General features: G+C 44.1%; 1 protein-coding gene across 2 annotated transcripts in view; it reads left to right on the forward strand.

The window, feature by feature from the left end:
- Positions 1-1,523: 1,523 nt before the first annotated feature.
- The window catches only part of LOC148522927 (membrane-spanning 4-domains subfamily A member 4A-like), a 72,148-nt gene continuing 54,655 nt past the window's right edge, over positions 1,524-19,016 (forward strand). For both annotated transcript variants that reach the window (XM_088473518.1, XM_088473519.1), the window contains exon 1: positions 1,524-1,572. The gene's annotated coding sequence lies outside the window, so the exon portion shown is untranslated. The remainder of the gene's footprint in view (positions 1,573-19,016) is intronic.

Genomic DNA, 19,016 nt, shown 5'->3' on the forward strand with positions numbered 1-19,016 from the left:
GTCAGAGGAATGCGTAGAAATCACAATTTGAAATGAACCAGAGGGATGTTTTGGGGAAAGCGACACAGGAAATTACTGCATGGGTAGGTAAGGCATTACCCGGGAAGGGGCAACATTCTTTAGATAGGTATCTTCACATCGTCGACACAGTTGACTCTGGTAAGTATCTATTAGAATAGTATCCACTTGCAAGGATGGTATAACACACAGGTACTGGGCTCTGTCTTCTGCTGAACGGCCCCTATAGAGGAGGTGACCAAGCAAGTGAGGAGGGTCCCCTATGTGACCACCAGACTCCAGAAAAACAAGCTGGCTGGGTTGTTGCTACAGCCACTATCCAGGGCAGGCAATGGGCATGTCAGGCTAGGAGACAAAGGGGCACAGGGACTCACCAATCCAGCCGCCCAGGCTCCAGAGATGGGATTTGTCAACAGGGGCTGTGATATCTCAAGTGGAGCAGGCCGCTAAGGATGTGGTATCTGTTCCGGCCACTCACCCATGGCCGCGGGCTTCAGGCGCTAGACCGGCCCCACATGCAAATGCGCCCCAGCGGGGTCCGTCAGTTTCCCCAAGGTACCCCCTCAGTGCAGGAGCTGCTGCATCAGCATGCGGGTATGGCAGTAGGGGGAGAGAATCCACGCCACAGCAGCTGTCGCGTCCGCTGGCACCACCGATCTCCGACAGTTAGCCACGTATGCCAGCAGGTACACAGGGTCTCCAGGGGCCGAAGTGTTAGTGGAGACTGCAGGGCTAATGAAAGGGCTCACCCGGGGCTCCGCAATGCAGTGTCAGTCCCGGTGGGCAGCGGTCCCAAATCCAGGTTGTGGCTTCTGGCGCCGGTTAGGCCTCCAAACTCCGGGCGTCAGGGAGGGGGTCACCACCGTCTCTAAAGCCACCACACAAGGGTCCGTGGGGACTAGTAGTCAGCGACCTGTGGGTCCCGGTATAGCAGAGCCCCTCTCTTAAGGTGAAAGGGGCAGATTGAAGGGCTTTTCTGCAGGAGCTCTCTCAGTACACCACCATCCCGCTCTGCAGCCAGGCCACTCCCCCCGGGAACCCGTTATTTTAAGCCTCATTGCTTTGACAGAGAGGAGGGGGCCCAAATGAAGGCTTCACACCAGCCCCCTCCTCTCTTAAAATGTCCCTGAATATAGCCCAGCACCAAACACACAGAAGTAACTCATAGTGCACTTATTTGATCATTTTAGATTTGAAATACTGTAAACGGATTACTGTAGTAACAGGTATAACATCATTTCTTGACAGAAAGCATATTAATATGACAAGGATAAATCACCCAAGTTCCTCAAGGAAGAACCTGGGCCATTGTCATAGTCAGCAGTTGACATTCATACAAAGAACTCGGGTGACTGTTGACAATGTAAATGTATGTGGGAGAACTGGTAGAACACTACATACAGTATTTCCGCAGCACAGCTATTTGTAATGTTTACTTAGAATACTGTAATTCGAGAAGTTATCAAAACAATAGAATTCTGCAGATCATACTGTATTACTTTAGTAGAAGCAGTTCAGATCAGCACAGAAGGTACTGGACAGACACAGAAAAATGTGAGTACAGTATATAATATTTATATACTTTATCTATATACTTCTTCAAGAATTGCTGTGGTTTAGTAACAGGTAAGCTGAGAAATTGTTATGAAACAGCTATGATATAAAAAAAAACCTGTTGATTTTGTAATTTAAAAACTTTATTGCTGGTTGTTCTGTGTTCAAACTAGGGGTGAGCGGGTTCGGATTTCTGAAATCCGAACCCCCCCGAGCCCCCCCGATCCGAGTCAGGCTCGACTTTTCCCGCCTGACTCGGATCTGAAATCGAGGCAAAACGTCATCATCCCGCCTTCCGAGTCTCGCGGGTTTTGGATCCTATATAAGGTACCCACGTCGGCGCCATTTTCTCACTCGGCTGTGGACAGTGAAGAGGGAGGGTGGGAGTTAGGGCTGTGTAGTGTAGTGTAGTGTAGTGCTGCTGTTGTCCACTACTTCAAAGTCCATAGGGGCTGGCTGTGTTGTGCTGTGCTGCTGTTGTTAATAGGGGCTGTGTCCACTACTTCAAAGTCCATAGGGGCTGGCTGGACTGTGTTGTGCAGTCAGTTCTCCATAGGGGCTGTGTCCACTCCAAAGTCCTGTGCAGTGTCCCAGTCCTAAAGGAGTGCTGCAGTGTTGTCCAGGGGGTGCTCTGTCCATCAGGGGTGCTCCCCCCAAGTGCTAAAAAAATAATATATTTTCTGTGTTTGTGAATTGTGTGCGCAGTAGCCGCACGTGCATCAACAAAGTAGTGCCAAGCTTGCGCCTGTGTCATAAGTAAAGGGCCGGCTGGCTTGACCGTTAAGGGTGCTGTAACCCCCGAAAGTACACTCCAGTCCAAACCAAAAAAAAAATTATTTTCTGTGTTTGTGAATTGTGTGCGCAGTAGCCGCACGTGCATCAACAAAGTAGTGCCAAGCGTGCGCCTGTGTTATAAGTAAAGGGCCGGCTGGCTTGACCGTTAAGGGTGCTGTAACCCCCGAAAGTACACTCCAGTCCAAACCAAAAAAAAATTATTTTCTGTGTTTGTGAATTGTGTGCGCAGTAGCCGCACGTGCATCAACAAAGTAGTGCCAAGCGTGCGCCTGTGTCATAAGTAAAGGGCCGGCTGGCTTGACCGTTAAGGGTGCTGTAACCCCCGAAAGTACACTCCAGTCCAAACCGATAAAAAAATTATTTTCTGTGTTTGTGAATTGTGTGCGCAGTAGCCGCACGTGCATCAACAAAGTAGTGCCAAGCGTGCGCCTGTGTCATAAGTAAAGGGCCGGCTGGCTTGACCGTTAAGGGTGCTGTAACCCCCGAAAGTACACTCCAGTCCAAACCAAAAAAAAAATTATTTTCTGTGTTTGTGAATTGTGTGCGCAGTAGCCGCACGTGCATCAACAAAGTAGTGCCAAGCGTGCGCCTGTGTCATAAGTAAAGGGCCGGCTGGCTTGACCGTTAAGGGTGCTGTAACCCCCGAAAGTACACTCCAGTCCAAACCAAAAAAAAAAATATTTTCTGTGTTTGTGAATTGTGTGCGCAGTAGCCGCACGTGCATCAACAAAGTAGTGCCAAGCGTGCGCCTGTGTCATAAGTAAAGGGCCGGCTGGCTTGACCGTTAAGGGTGCTGTAACCCCCGAAAGTACACTCCAGTCCAAACCAAAAAAAAAATTATTTTCTGTGTTTGTGAATTGTGTGCGCAGTAGCCGCACGTGCATCAACAAAGTAGTGCCAAGCGTGCGCCTGTGTCATAAGTAAAGGGCCGGCTGGCTTGACCGTTAAGGGTGCTGTAACCCCCGAAAGTACACTCCAGTCCAAACCAAAAAAAAAAATATTTTCTGTGTTTGTGAATTGTATGCGCAGTAGCCGCACGTGCATCAACAAAGTAGTGCCAAGCGTGCGCCTGTGTCATAAGTAAAGGGCCGGCTGGCTTGACCGTTAAGGGTGCTGTAACCCCCGAAAGTACACTCCAGTCCAAACCAAAAAAAAAATTATTTTCTGTGTTTGTGAATTGTGTGCGCAGTAGCCGCACGTGCATCAACAAAGTAGTGCCAAGCGTGCACCTGTGTCATAAGTAAAGGGCCGGCTGGCTTGACCGTTAAGGGTGCTGTAACCCCCGAAAGTACACTCCAGTCCAAACCAAAAAAAAAATTATTTTCTGTGTTTGTGAATTGTGTGCACTGTGGCTGCACGTGCATCAACAAAGGAGCAGCGCCAAGCGTGCGCCTGTGTCCCATAAGTAAAGAGCCGGCTGGCTCATTTCTTAAAGGGTGGTGTAACCCACAAAGTGCACTACTCTCCAGCAAAAATAAAATAATATTTTCTGTGTTTGTGTGCGCTTTAGCCGCACGTATATATATCAATATAACATAAATGGAGGACCAAACTTTCTCCGATAAAAATAAAATAGGGAAAGATCAAGAACCACTTCCTCCTAGTGCTGTTGCTGCTGCTGGGAGTTGTTCATCATCCCAGAGAGGAAGTAGGAACATCACTACTTTTACTAAACAATTGACCCTCCAACAGTCCCTAGCGATGAGGATGAAGTACGACAACAGTCATCCTGAAGCAAAACGTATAACTGAGGCCTTGACTGCTATGTTGGTGTTAGACGTGCGTCCGGTATCCGACATTAGTGCAGTGGGATTTAGATAATTGATGGAGGTAGTGTGTCCTCGGTTCCAAATCCCGTCTAGATTCCACCTGCATCCTCAAAGCAGCAGCGACAAGCGTGCGTCTGTCTGTTAAAGGGTGGTGACACCCTCAAAGTGTGCTACACAAACAATTAAAATATTGTTCTTTTTTTTTCTGTCTTTGTGAATTGTGTGGGCTGTAGCCGCACCTGCATCCTTAAAGCAGCAGCGACAAGCGTGCGTCTGTCTGTTAAAGGGTGGTGACACCCTCAAAGTGTGCTACACAAACAATTAAAATATTGTTCTTTTTTTTTCTGTCTTTGTGAATTGTGTGGGCTGTAGCCGCACCTGCATCCTTAAAGCAGCAGCGACAAGCGTGCGTCTGTCTGTTAAAGGGTGGTGACACCCTCAAAGTGTGCTACACAAACAATTAAAATATTGTTCTTTTTTTTTTGGTCTTTGTGAAATGTGTGGGCTGTAGCCGCACCTGCATCCTTAAAGCAGCAGCGACAAGCGTGCGTCTGTCTGTTAAAGGGTGGTGACACCCTCAAAGTGTGCTACACAAACAATTAAAATATTGTTCTTTTTTTTTCTGTCTTTGTGAATTGTGTGGGCTGTAGCCGCACCTGCATCCTTAAAGCAGCAGCGACAAGCGTGCGTCTGTCTGTTAAAGGGTGGTGACACCCTCAAAGTGTGCTACACAAACAATTAAAATATTGTTCTTTTTTTTTTGGTCTTTGTGAAATGTGTGGGCTGTAGCCGCACCTGCATCCTTAAAGCAGCAGCGACAAGCGTGCGTCTGTCTGTTAAAGGGTGGTGACACCCTCAAAGTGTTCTACACGAACAATTAAAATATTGTTCTTTTTTTTTCGGTCTTTGTGAAATGTGTGGGCTGTAGCCGCACCTGCATCCTTAAAGCAGCAGCGACAAGCGTGCGTCTGTCTGTTAAAGGGTGGTGTAACTCTCAAAGTGTTCCAAAAAATAAAAAACTATTTTTTTAATGTGTTTGTGACTTGTGTGCGATGTAGCCACACTTGCATCCTCAAAGCAGCAGCGACAAGCGTGCGTCTGTCTGTTAAAGGGTGGTGACACCCTCAAAGTGTGCTACACAAACAATTAAAATATTGTTCTTTTTTTTTCTGTCTATGTGAATTGTGTGGGCTGTAGCCGCACCTGCATCCTTAAAGCAGCAGCGACAAGCGTGCGTCTGTCTGTTAAAGGGTGGTGACACCTCAAAGTGTTCTACACAAACAATTAAAATATTCTTCTTCTTTTTTCTGTCTTTGTGAATTGTGTGGGCTGTAGCCGCACTTGCATCCTCAAAGCAGCAGCGACAAGCGTGCGTCTGTCTGTTAAAGGGTGGTGTAACCCTCAAAGTGTGCTCCACAAACAATAAAAATATTCTTTTTTTTTTCTGTCTTTGTGAATTGTGTGGGCTGTAGCCGCACTTGAATCCTCAAAGCAGCAGCGACAAGCGTGCGTCTGTCTGTTAAAGGATTACATCGGTGACAGCATCCAAGTAGGCATGTCAGACAGTCCGTACCTGTACTGGCAGGAAAAAGAAGCAATTTGGAGGTCCCTGTACAAACTGGCTCTATTTTACCTGAGTTGCCCCCCCTCCAGTGTGTACTCCGAAAGAGTGTTTAGTGCAGCCGGGAACCTTGTCAGCGAAAGGCGTAGGAGGTTGCTTCCACAAAATGTGGAGAAGATGATGTTCATAAAATGAATTATCAACTCTTCCAGGGAGACCAGCCTCCAGAACGTACAGAGGGACCTGTGGTTCCAGCAGGGACGAATTAATACTCTGTGAGGATGAGGATGTACACACTGAAGAGGGTGAGGAATCGGTGGATGAGGAGGATGAGGATGACATCTTGCCTCCGTAGAGCCAGTTTGTGCAGGGACAGATAAATTGCCAGCTTGTTTTGTGGGGGCCCAAACGAACCAATCATTTCAGCCACAGTTGTGTGGCAGACCCTGGCGCTGAAATGATTGGTTTGTTAAAGTGTGCATGTCCTGTTTATACAACATAAGGGTGGGTGGGAGGGCCCAAGGACAATTCCATCTTGCACCTCTTTTTTTTCTTTGCATTATGTACAGTTTGGGGCCTAGTTTTTCAATGCCATCCTGTCTGCCACTGCAGTTTCACGCCTAGATGGGTCACGTGTTTGTGCCGCCCACTTGTGTCGCTTAGCATAGTCATCCAGCTACCTCGGTGCAACCTTTTGGACATAAAAACACTATTGTGAGGTGTGAGGTATTCAGAATAGACTGGAAATGAGTGGAAATTAAGGTTATTGAGGTTAATAATAGCATAGGAGCAGAAAAACCTACAAATTCTGTGATTTTAGCTGTTTTTATGCTTTTTTTCAAAAAAATACAGATCCAAAACACAAAACCCAGAACCCAAAACACGCAAGGGTGGTTTTGGCAAAACCAATCCAGATCCAAAACACGAAGAAAGATCCAGATCCAAAACCAAAACACAAAACACGAAAAGTGGCCGGTGCACACCCCTAGTTCAAACACATATCATGCAGAAACATGTACTGTATATACAGGTTGAGTCTCCCCATATCCAAATATTCCGAAATATGGCATTTTTGGATCATAACTGAGATAATAAAATCTTTTTTTTTTTGATGGTTCAATGTACACAAAACTTTGTTTAAAGCACAAAATTATTAAAAATATTGTATAAAATGACCTTCAGGCTGTGTGTATAAGGTGTATATGAAACATAAATGAATTTAATGTATGTACACAAACTTTGTTTGAGCCACAAAAGTATTGAAAAATACCTGCAGGCTGTGTGTATAAGGTGTATATAAAACATACAGTGCAACCGGAAAGTATTCACAATGCTTCACTTTTTCCACATTTTGTTATGTTATAGCCTTATTCCAAAATGGAATAAATTCATTTTTGTCCTCAAAATTCTACACACAATGGGCCTGATTCAGAGCCGCTCGCAAAAAGCGAGCGTTCACTTTGAATCAGGGCGGCCGCTTTGATTTAAAAAACCCGGTCTCCTGGCCACTCGCTAAGCTGTGGGTGACATGATTTTGAAAGGCATACACCTGTCTATATAAGGTCCCACACTTGACAGTGCATGTCAGAGCAAAAACCAAGCATGAAGACCAAGGAATTGTCTGTAGACCTCCGAGACAGGATTCTCTCGAGGCACAAATCTGGGGAAGAGTACAGAAAAATATCTGCTGCTTTGAAGGTCCCAATGAACACAATGGCCTCCATCATCCGTAAATGGAAGAAGTTTTGAACCACCAGGACTCTTCCTAGAGTTGGCTGGCCGTCTAAACTGAACGATCGGGGGAGAAGGGCCCTAGTCAGGGAGGTGACCAAGAACCTGATGGTCACTCTGTCAGAGCTACAGCATTCTTCTGTGGAGAGAGGAGAATCTTCCAGAAGGACAACCATCTTTGCAGCAATCCACCAATCAGGCCTGTATGGTAGAGTGGCCAGGCGGAAGCCACTCCTTAGTAAAAAGCACATGGCAGCCCCCCTGGAGTTTGCCAAAATGCACCTGAAGGACTCTCAGACCATGAAAAACAAAATGCTCTGGTCTGATGAGACAAAGATTGAACTCTTTGGCGTGAATGCCAGGCGTTATGTTTGGAGCAAACCAGGCACTGCTCATCACCAGGCCAATACCATCCCTACAGTGAAGCATGGTGGTGGCAGCATCATGCTGTGGGGATGTTTTTCAGCGGCAGGAACTGGGAGACTAATCAGCTTAGAGGGAAAGATGAATGCAGCAATGTGCAGAGACATCCATGATGAAAACCTGCTTCAGAGCACTCTTGACCTCAGACTGGGGCGACGGTTCATCTTTCAGCAGGACAACGACCCTAACACACAGATGATATCAAAGGAGTGGCTTCAGGACAACTCTGTGAATGTCCTTGAGTGGCCCAGCCAGAGCCCAGACTTGAATACAATTGAACATCTCTGAAGAGATCTGAAAATGGCTGTGGACCGACGCTTCCCATCCAACCTGATGGAGCTTGAGAGGTGCTGCAAAGAGGAATGGGTGAAACTGGCCAAAGATAGGTGTGCCAAGCTTGTGGCATCATATTCAAAAAGACTTGAGGCTGTAATTGCTGCCAAAGGTGCATCAACAAAGTATTGAGCCAAGGTTGTGAATTCTTATGTACATTTGATTTCTTAATTGTTTTTTTTTTTAAATTAAATTAGCAAAAATAGCAAAAAAAACTTTTTACACGTTGTCATTATGGGGTATTGTGTGTAGAATTTTGAGGACAAAAATTAATTTATTCCATTTTGGAATAAGGCTGTAACATAACAAAATGTGGAAAAAGTGAAGCATTGTGAATACTTTCTGGATGCACTGTATATGCTTTCCGTGTTTTAGATTTGGGTCCCACTCCCAAGAAATCTCAATATGGTATGCAAATATTCCAAAATACGGAATATTTCGATATCCAAAACCCTTTTGGATATGGGAGACTTAACCTGTAGTATAAAGCAAAGAAATCGTACTTGCAATGCTAAACTCTAGCTAGATATCTATTCCTTATATTTAAAGATTATTATTATTATCATCATCTATATATTAATAGCAGAAGGACGACTTTTATGAGTGATATATTTCTATAATGCCGTTGTCTCGGCATGGCACATAATATAACAAAATGTAAGGTGTTTCACCAATACTTCAAATACACCACTGGTGCTTCCATGTATATTTGTACTGGGCAGTAGGTTTGTGTGTGAGCGACGGATGTGTATTGTCTCTAAGCACTGGACGGTGAGGGATTCATTTGCATATTTGCGATCCATGAGAGATCGCAGCTGCGATGGGATTTGTGTGCGTATCATGAATGCTCATGCTGACACCAGGGTCTGAGGCTCAAAATCTCAGAAATAGAAGAGTAGTTTATATTTAGATTTCTTTTCAATTAATTTTTAAAGCAATTAAATGTTTAATCCTTAATCAAATAAGTATTTAAAATATAAAGTATTCAATGCTTTTTTTTTTAAAAAAGAATTTTCTAATTTTCCTAACTTTACATCATGTGTGGAAGGAACAACTATAAATATGAGCTGTATTGCTTGGTAGAGACCTAGGTCTTTTGGGAATCTATATATCTTATATTTGAGAACGTCTGTTTGTCCGATTGTGATAAACTCTGGAACCACTGAACCGATTGTGATGTGATTTTCACTATTGTGTCGGTAATTATCCAAACCAGGTTTTAGGCTAAGGATCATCACAATTGGTTGTCAGGGGGCTGTGGGTGGGGCTAAATGGGGTGGGGTCCCCTGCAATGCTCTCGGCAGGTCTAAATTCTTTACAGCCCCATGCTCCGAAGAGGAGCTTTTACTATGAGTAGTGAGAGGAGTACAGAGCCTGCAGCAAAGAGGGCAACTGCCTCCTGAGGAGACCCATTACAAAAGCACTGGTGTACCTGCTGTACAGAGACCCATTATGTGTGGTGATCGGTGGAGCTCCCTGTCATCTAGGGAGGCTGCAGCACTGTCCTCAGTGACGAAAATACCGGAGGGCAGTCACTGAAGAGAACAGAAGAGCCGGCGCAGTACAAGTCTCTAGAGGTGGTTACTGTGCAAGAGGCATGGCCAGGGGCTGGCTGGCAAAGTTTAGCCTGGTAGGCATGCACAAAGCACTAGCCCATGAGTGGCAGCCCTAATTTTTAACTATCATGGTGGTACTCCCTGTTCTGGTAATACCATCCACAGATCCCCTCAGAGAGGTCTTTTGCTATTCTCAAAGCACGTAAGAACTGAGAAAATGGTAATGCGTGTTTCAAGGGGGCTGGATGTGCTCTGCTAGCTAACATAATTTGGTTCTATCTATGGCCTTAGGGAATAATGAAGGCACCAACTTGCCCTTGTTTTTAGTCAACGTCACATCAAAAAAGTTAACACTATGAGGGTCAATAGTGTACGTGAATTTTCAGGTTCACCCAATTTGTTGTAATTATCAATTACCTCAGAGAAAGATAGGGGTGTACCCTCCCAGACAATCAATAGGTCATCAATATACCGATAAAATGCAATAACATTTTTTGCAATGGTTCCATTATTGCTATTGGGATCGAAAACTGATCGTTGTTATAATTTAAGTAGCTGTGGGGGTACATCGGAAGATCGGGAGGGTTTGTCAGCAAAATATTCCTTAATTTTAATGCTTTTATTTAACAAGTAAGATTCTAATTTCCACTGCATATAGTCAAAAGGAACAGAGGGGACATACGAAAGTCATTTCTTTAAAACAGATAGTTCATTATACGAAAGAACTTTGTCCTGCGTCCCCTGTGGGGTCTTCCTCTGCCTCTGGTTCTGTTGGCCTCTACGGGTACGTTTGGGCCCAGATCTAAAAAACGCGCCCTAGTGCGATTTCCATCAGGAGATTGTCCACGACCTTCGGGTTTATGCCTTGTAAGCGAATCTGTGTCACTTTCAGTTGTAACTGTGTTTTCAGAAGTGTCAAAGCGAGATTTACTCTACTGCTTTTTTTACCTCCTGATTGTGTCCTATGCTCGGTGGATGTTTGTAGCATGTACACCTGCATTCCACCTGCATTCCATATGCAGCAGGAATGCAGGCTACCAGGATGCTTATTACCAACAATCCGTTATACAAGGGACCTTGTGTTGAATTTTTCATGGAGTTGCTTGAGTTGGTATTAACTCGCAACTACTTTATGTATGATGGGACATTCTACTTGCAAACTTCAGGTTGTGCAATGGGGTTGAATGTGGCCCCATCGTACGTGAATGCCTATATGTTCAGCATTGAGCACGACATGTTTTTGCGGATCCTCACATTGCAAAAAATGTGATTGCGTTTTATAGGTATATTGATGATGTCAGGTTGCGGCCTAGGATCGGCCGTTACTCACCATGGCGCCGGCTCCCCCTTGTCCCTCGGGTGATCAGACGTCAGGTGCGACAGCGAGTAGTGTGCTGTGCTGAGTATTATACTTAGAGCCATGTGGACATCCGTGTGTTGTGCTGTGCCTGGTTTCTGCAGTTGCCACCATGGGCGCAGCCATGACAGTTCACATCACCTGACTAACTTTTACCCAATGGTAGCATGGTGGTGGTCAGCTGACACTGTCCACCAATGATCTGCTACCTTAGGGTATAAAGCCAGTCTCCGGACTAAAGGAAGTTGCCTGTGCAACGTTGTCGCTACCTTGTGTAAACTTGCTGTCTGCCCCATTCCAGGTTCCCTACATGATCTCCTCGAGTATCTAGTACCAACTCCTTGTGCCACAGTGTGTCTGAACATCTTGCCTGTGTGTGTTATAAGTACCACCATCTGATGCAATACTGTGTCCAAACATCTCGCCTGTAGGCAACACGGACACCACCATCTGATGCAATAGTGCGTCCCAACACTTCGCCTGTGTGCAATACGGACACCACCATCTGACGCTACTGTGCGTCCGAATACCTCACCAGTGTGCAATACTAGTACCATCTTCTAATGCAACTGGGCATCCAACTACCTCGCCGGTGGGCGACACTAGTACCACCATCTGATTCACCCGTGTGTCACCAGGACACAGTGATAAGGGCTACTCCTCGGCTCTACAGTGCCTCAAGCATTTGCCTTCCAACCCGTTTTAGTATCCAGGTACTTCTGGTAGAAGTACATCCTTTGGGCCATTGCTTATTTGGTCTTTATTCCTACAGTTTCAGACACCTGTCCAAAGGGCCCCGACCTGCCAGCTGGGTGCAGCTAAATACCCACTTGGAGGGGGTCACTGGTAGCTAATAACACTGCTAATTTGGAATGTGATTGATTCAGCTGCGTTTGCATTAGCAAATAATAAGAATAAATATATTCATGGGGATGGCTTATTCTATGTGTTTTTTTGTTAATTTTTTGTGTAATTTGCACACAACACAAGCGCCCGCAACCATCAGAAGAAAATTAACATACAGCGACTGACAACGATTGACTCGATCGCTAGCTGCTATCACTCGCTAGCTAGAGGCGGTGCATTGTTAACGTATGGGCGTCACTTTGGTTGCGACCGACCGGCCGTGAGATCACTTCCTTTTTCAGTTTTGCGGTCGTTAGGCGTACGACCGAGTGGCCACTTATGACCGACTCTGAATGAGGGCCATAATCAGGCCATTCTAGAACAAGCCAAATCTAAAGCATTAGGATAAACAAATTACGAACAAACACATTGGGGTTAACAAATATAACCATATGAGCACTACTATCAATCGCCAAACTAAGTCACTATGGCCTATTATTACCACAGACAAGGATTTAAAACCCTTACACAATTCCTCATTGTTGTCCTGCTACCGAAAAGGACTAACAATTCTTGTGGCAGATTAAACTTCCTAAATTGACGCAAGAAATACAGCCTCTGCTGTGCCTTCTTCACAATGGAGTCCACATTAGTTCCCCATTTTAGGTCCCTTGAAATCACTGAACACAAAAACCTGAAGGAGTCCACCACAGACACCACTGTATCGCTAATGACAACAGGAGACATCACGGGCGCCTGTCTCCTAAAGTCCACTATCATTTCTACTGTTTTCTGTGGATTTAGCTCCAAATTATTCTGACCACACCAGAGGGACAGCCGTTCAACCGCTCTCCTGTAAGCGGACTCATCACCATCCCTAATCAGGCCTATAATGGTAGTATCATCCGCAAATTTCAGTAGTTTCACAGATGGCTCACCAGAAGTGCAGTCATTTGTGTACAACGAAAAGAGCAGTGGTGAAAGGACACATCCTTGAGGGGCCCCTGTACTAAATGTTCGACCACTAGATGTAAACCTACCCCACCTCACCTGCTGCTTCCTGTTCTTCAAAAAATTAATAATCCAGCAACACATCGGACCAGGAACCCCCAAACTAACTAGCTTAGGGTACAGTTTTCCTGGAACAATTGTGTTGAACGCCGAGCTGAAGTCAACAAATAGGACCCTTACATATGTACCCGGCAAGTCGAGATGTTGCAGGATGAAATGCAGCCCTAAATTGACTGCATCCTCCACTGACCTATTTGCCCTATAAGCAAACTGCATAGGGTCCAAAAGGGGGCCTACAGTATCCTTCAGGTGGGTCAACACTAATCATTCAAATGTTTTCATGACCACCGAAGTCAAAGCGTAGGGTCTGTAGTCATTAAAACCCGTAACAGGGGATTTCTTAGGCACTGGAATAATTGTGGTACACTTAAAAATGGATGGAACTTCACACAATTCCAAAGATGCATTAAAAATCCCTGTAAATACAGGGGCCAAATGTTCAGCACAGATCTTCAGGCTAGTTGGTGACACACCATCTGGGCCAGGTGCCTTCCTGGTCCTCAGCCTCCTGAACTGTTTGACCACTTCAATCTCCTCCACCTTCAGAACAGGTAAAATACCTGTACCACATGGAGGAGGAATACCAGAGGTCCCACCTAATTGACCATGGTCAGAAGTGGAGAGAGACATTAAATCCGGCTTTTCAAACCTACAATAAAAATTATTTCTGCCAATTTCTGTCTCATACCAAAGTGGGGAGATATCTTCCTGTAGTTGGTAATATTTTGCAGGCCTCTCCACATCGACACAGGATCATTAGCTGAAAATTGTACTTTCAGCTTTTCGGCAAAACACTTTTTTGCCACCCTGTTCTCTCTAGTCAGAGTGTTCCTGGCCTGATTATACAGGGTTCTGTCCCTACCTCTGTAGGCCTCCTCCTTGGCACGACGAAGCTGCCTAAGCTTTCCAGTAAACCAAGGTTTATCATTATTAAAAATACGGAAAGTTTTTGTTGGGACACACAAATCCTCACAAAACCTGATATAGGATGTTGCAATATCTGTTAAATCATTCAAGTCAACAGCAGCAGCAGCCTCAAATGCACTCCAATCAGTGCAATCAAAGCACGCCTGAAGCTTCCACTTAGATTCATCAGTCCATTTCCTCACTGTCTTGGCTACTACATATTCAGGAGTCAAATACAACATGCACCAGCAAAACATGCACCAGCAAATTCATCACTTAACATGCACCAGCAAATTCATTGTATATTCCATCACTTGCCCATACTCCAAGGTGTATATAGGCAAAACAGAGTGCTCCCTGAGGGAACGTGTGGCCCAACACCACTCGGCGAACAGCCAGTAGCTTGGCACTTTGCCATAGCCAAGCATAATATTTCGTCCCTCAGGTACAGAATTATAGACCATATACCCCCCCTTATAAGGGGTGGTGATAGAGCAATTGGATTATCAGGTTGGATACTTTGGACCTGATTCAGCAGTGTCCACTAGTGTACTGCTGAACGCAGACTCCCGATGTTTGGGAATCTGCGCAGGCGCAGGACCCATTCTATTAGTGTGCAGGATAGATCCTGCTAACTCGGTCGCAGACTGGCAGCAGACTGTCAGTGACTGACAGTCTGCTGCCATTTGTGGGTGGGGAGGGGGAGGCAATGCCTAGAGTTTCCTGAAACGGAGGCGTGTTGCCGCCATTGTAGGGGAGGGAAGAGGCCAGGATCTCCGTCGGCTGACATCAGGGGCCTGGTATGCAAATTCTGCGATCGCACGGCCCGGCATAAGGATGCCCCTTATGTCTTAGAGAGCGATGGCAGAGTCAACGCACGCCGGTGTAAAGACGCCCACTTTTCTTTCTTAGCACACGTCATCTCCAGGAAGTGTGTGATTAATCAGTAACATCGAGAACCATTGGAGCTGCTCGCAGCCCTTGAGGTAGACCCTACCCCGCCGCAAGCACTGCGATCACTGCAGGCTGAAATACAACCAAGTGACGTGTACAATGACTCTTCCATGCCAATTATGGATGCCCATTAAACGCCATTTTGACGCCCAGACACACCTGCATTTGCAGCACCACTACTCCGTTCACAAGCACCTTCCTCTGCTACCTACACATGGCACATTATGTCACACAAAGTAGCGTCCAGTCTGTGTACTACGAGAGCACGATTACCAATCGCAGTGAGTGGCTCACGCATGCACATATTGCTGCATGCGCATGTGCAGACGGGCGACAATCGCCCATAGCGTGTGATCGCGGCTTAGTGAGCGGGTCTGAATCAGGCCCAGAGCTCTTTTGAATCTGGGTTTGGTTACTAGGGTTTTACATTTATATACAGATAAGTGTTCTGACACTTTTTAGTCTATTCCAATGTTATTACTGTAATTTTGGCAGACATTGGTATTCTCCATACTGATTGTTTAGACTTAAACTATACATTGGCCGTTGATATATTCATTGCTATGATGCTATTATGGTTTTACAATTGGCCAGCCACTGTCATGAGATATTATGGGAGTTATATAATGTATCTCATGAAGGCTGTGAGTGCTTTGAGTGCTTTAATTCATGAGTGTCCCTTTAAACCGGGACACTCATGAATTACACAGGTTCTGTGGCTGATTAAAACCAGGTGAAATGCAGGCTTGAGATCAGTCAGCCTCAGAACCTGTGTTATTCATGACTGTTCTGGTTTAAAGGGATTGTACTGTATGGCAAGCCTAACAATGCATGCCTGTTAAAATAACTTATAATACAGTATAACCATACTTGCCTACTTTCCAAGAAATTGTCACAAGAACAAAGGAGGTAAACCTCTGCACTGTTTGATAGACATATATATCTATCTATCTATCTATCTATATATATATATATATATATATACACACATACATATATAGATAGTTAGATAGCCGCCAGATGTATTGCTAGCGGACTAAATACCGATGCTGGAAACCCGAATCATCAGGATCCCAAATGGGGCTGGTAAGTACCCTAACCTTCCCCTCTCCGCCCCGAACCCTAACCCATAGATAGATAGATAGATAGATAGATAGATAGATAGATAGATACAAGTTTAAACAGTTTGGTAGTGCTAGAAGATCACCAATTGAAAAATGTAAAGAGAGTGGATTAGAAATATTATCATATTTAATAAATACACACAAGATTCACAACATATACATACACAATAATAAATGCATCACACAATAAACAAGTCATTAGCATAAAAGTGTCATAAAATAAATGTTGACAATGAATGAGTGAAATGCCCAATGGATAATTAGAAAAATGATATCTCTATAGAGTGTCCTGCTCCTACTATTGAATAGTCTCCAGAGAAGCGATAGAGCACCAGGGGATGGCGTGCAATAGCTGTCCATGGCGAAAAATGCACCAGGTAGAGGTGGTGAAAATCCTGGTGGCGGAGAACCTTGCAATGAGACTGATGCAGAGCTGAACACAATTCGGATGGGTGGTTACGGGGAGTTCCAGGCAAAACGCGGGCGTGTCGAGCCAGCGACTCTGAGTGACCATAGCCTCACTCGAGCTGTCGATGCTTTGAGGATCTGCATACATTGCTGCGTTTGTGTACACAGTTGTGAGCAGCTACGAGGGCACCGGTGGATGTCTCAGTACAAATTCTGCTGCCTGAAGTATTAGCATAGTTTAGCTACTGCTTTCCGTGAGAGTGCGCAGTTACATATGTATTACCGCCCGTCTCTGAATCAGGCCCAATGATCTGGCAAATAGTTTACATTCTGATTTTCCAATGCTTTAAATAATTTAAGATTTGTTTCCAAATGACTGATTTGAATATATCTTTAATGATGCTAAACAAGAGGACACTTGCTGTATCTTTTCTACCCTAGTGACCTGCATTTATCACTATGGCACTGTGCATTGCAATGACAGCTTATTCAATATGCAGAAACCAGAAAATCCAGTACAGTCACTTTTATAATGTGTATAATCCATTAAGCAAATATTACAGCTAACACTGCAAAGTACAAAACACTGGAACATTTTTGCCATCATGTATATATGGAAAAATATCTACTTCTCTTTCTGTGTATATGACGTAATGTGACACCAAGGTGGAGATGTATCAAGAGTTCTCATGAGGCCAAATCGAGAAATTAAACATGGCAACCAATGAGCTTCTAGCTATCAGTTTATAGAATGTACTAGATACATGATAGTTACAGTAGAAACTGATTGTATGCTTTGGGCAACTTCTCCACCTGTACTCTTTAGAAGGTTTGATACATCTCCCATTGAATATTTGTTTTATTTCAAGCATAAATCCAGAATATTGGTACTTTTTAGTTTCCATATGTTAATGCTGTTTATGGATCTCTAATTCATGAAATACTTATTAGCAATATGTTATTTTTTTCACAGTGTGCAATACCTGTGATAGGTCCTCCAGGTTGTGTTGGCATTGCTCAACTTCTGATTTTGGACTGTTATTCAATTGCTCTGCCTTTGAACTATTCTTCTTAACACAGTTTTATCACTGTCTCTGCCTATTTGTTGCTGACCTTGGCTTCACCATGACCTTGCTCTTGGATACTAATCTGGTGATGCAGCATGACTGCTACTAAACATGGCCTGACATTGCTTTCTGTGCCTCCTAATTTATTGGGACTTATCTACTAGCCTGAGAGATACAGACACTGGTACTATTCCGGTGAGTTAGACTGTATTTTTAACAAAGCAAAAATTCAAAAACAGAATTGACCTTGTTTTGCCTTTTAAAAAGTTAATGACAAAAACAAACTTTGCAGGCGCTAATCAGAAATGTATAGAAGGTGAGTTTAAAAAGCAGCAAAACAAATTATGAGTCTGTGTGAGCTCAAACCCATGACCAACCTAGTTGGACACTCCAAAATCCAAACAAAAAGAGTTTTGCGCTAATGTTATATTAAGTATAACTATTTCACTTCCTTATTGGAGGCTTTAAGAGCATCTGGAGGCTTTTGGGGGCTTTGATAAAGCCTCCAATAAGGAAGGGAAACGAGTCAGAGGACTTGGTGCTGCCACTGGATTACCATTTTGGAGTGACCGCTAACATCAAAATACCTTCTTCTCTATCCATTTTCAACTTGAGATCCATGGACTGGAGGGACTATTAACCTGTCTCTTTTGCTACTTGGGGCTGTCACAAGCTGACTTAAAATACCTTTGAACATAGAATCGCCTGTTACTTCGGAAATCCAGCTGAGGCTGCAGCATCACAGCTTTCCATGGAGACGCTCTTTACTGCAGGTCTGGAGACCAGGGAGTGGACTTTGCTTTCTCCTTATGGATGATGTGGTCAGGTCCACATGTGGACAATTTATACATGTGCATAAACCTATTCAGCATGGATAGTCTAGAGGAGGATTTCTTAGGTCACGCAATATACAGGAACTATATCCAATTTGTTTGCTATTATTAAATATGCTGCTAACAATAGGAGATTAATCTATAGGAAGTTTTGCTGTAATGTTATTGCTGCTATTGTTAAATTATTTATATATATATTATAAACTGTTTTACTAACTAAATTGATTGGCATCTTGATCGTTCATTCTGCCATATCCAGTAGAGATAGTGATACTTAATATAACAGCAAAACTCTTTTTGTTTGGATTTTAAAAAGTTAACACTATAGAAATACTGACTAGTTTGCCAGAATTGTGCCCATAAACCCACTTAACAAAAAAAGGCCCAAGGCCATTCATTGCAGAGTAGCTTTTGAATATTATTTACAAGAAAAAAACTGCTTAAACACATTTACTTAAAATTCACTTTGTGTGCACATCAGCAACAGATGTTTTTGGCAAGTCCACCTCTCCCTAGAAGTGGGTGTGAGCTCCTGGTAAATGTGTGTATTATCTTTGCTGGTCATCTACTTGTAGCTCACTGATGCGTTTCATTGTGTAAATGATTCTTCAGAGATGTGGCTTAACATAAAATAATGTGCTATAATGATGCATCATTCAGTAATATCAATTTCACAAATATCACTGCTCATTACACTCTTACACAACAGA

This window comes from Taudactylus pleione, unplaced genomic scaffold, assembly GCF_031769625.1.
Source record: "Taudactylus pleione unplaced genomic scaffold, aTauple2 ptg000136l, whole genome shotgun sequence".
Lineage (NCBI taxonomy): Eukaryota > Metazoa > Chordata > Amphibia > Anura > Myobatrachidae > Taudactylus > Taudactylus pleione.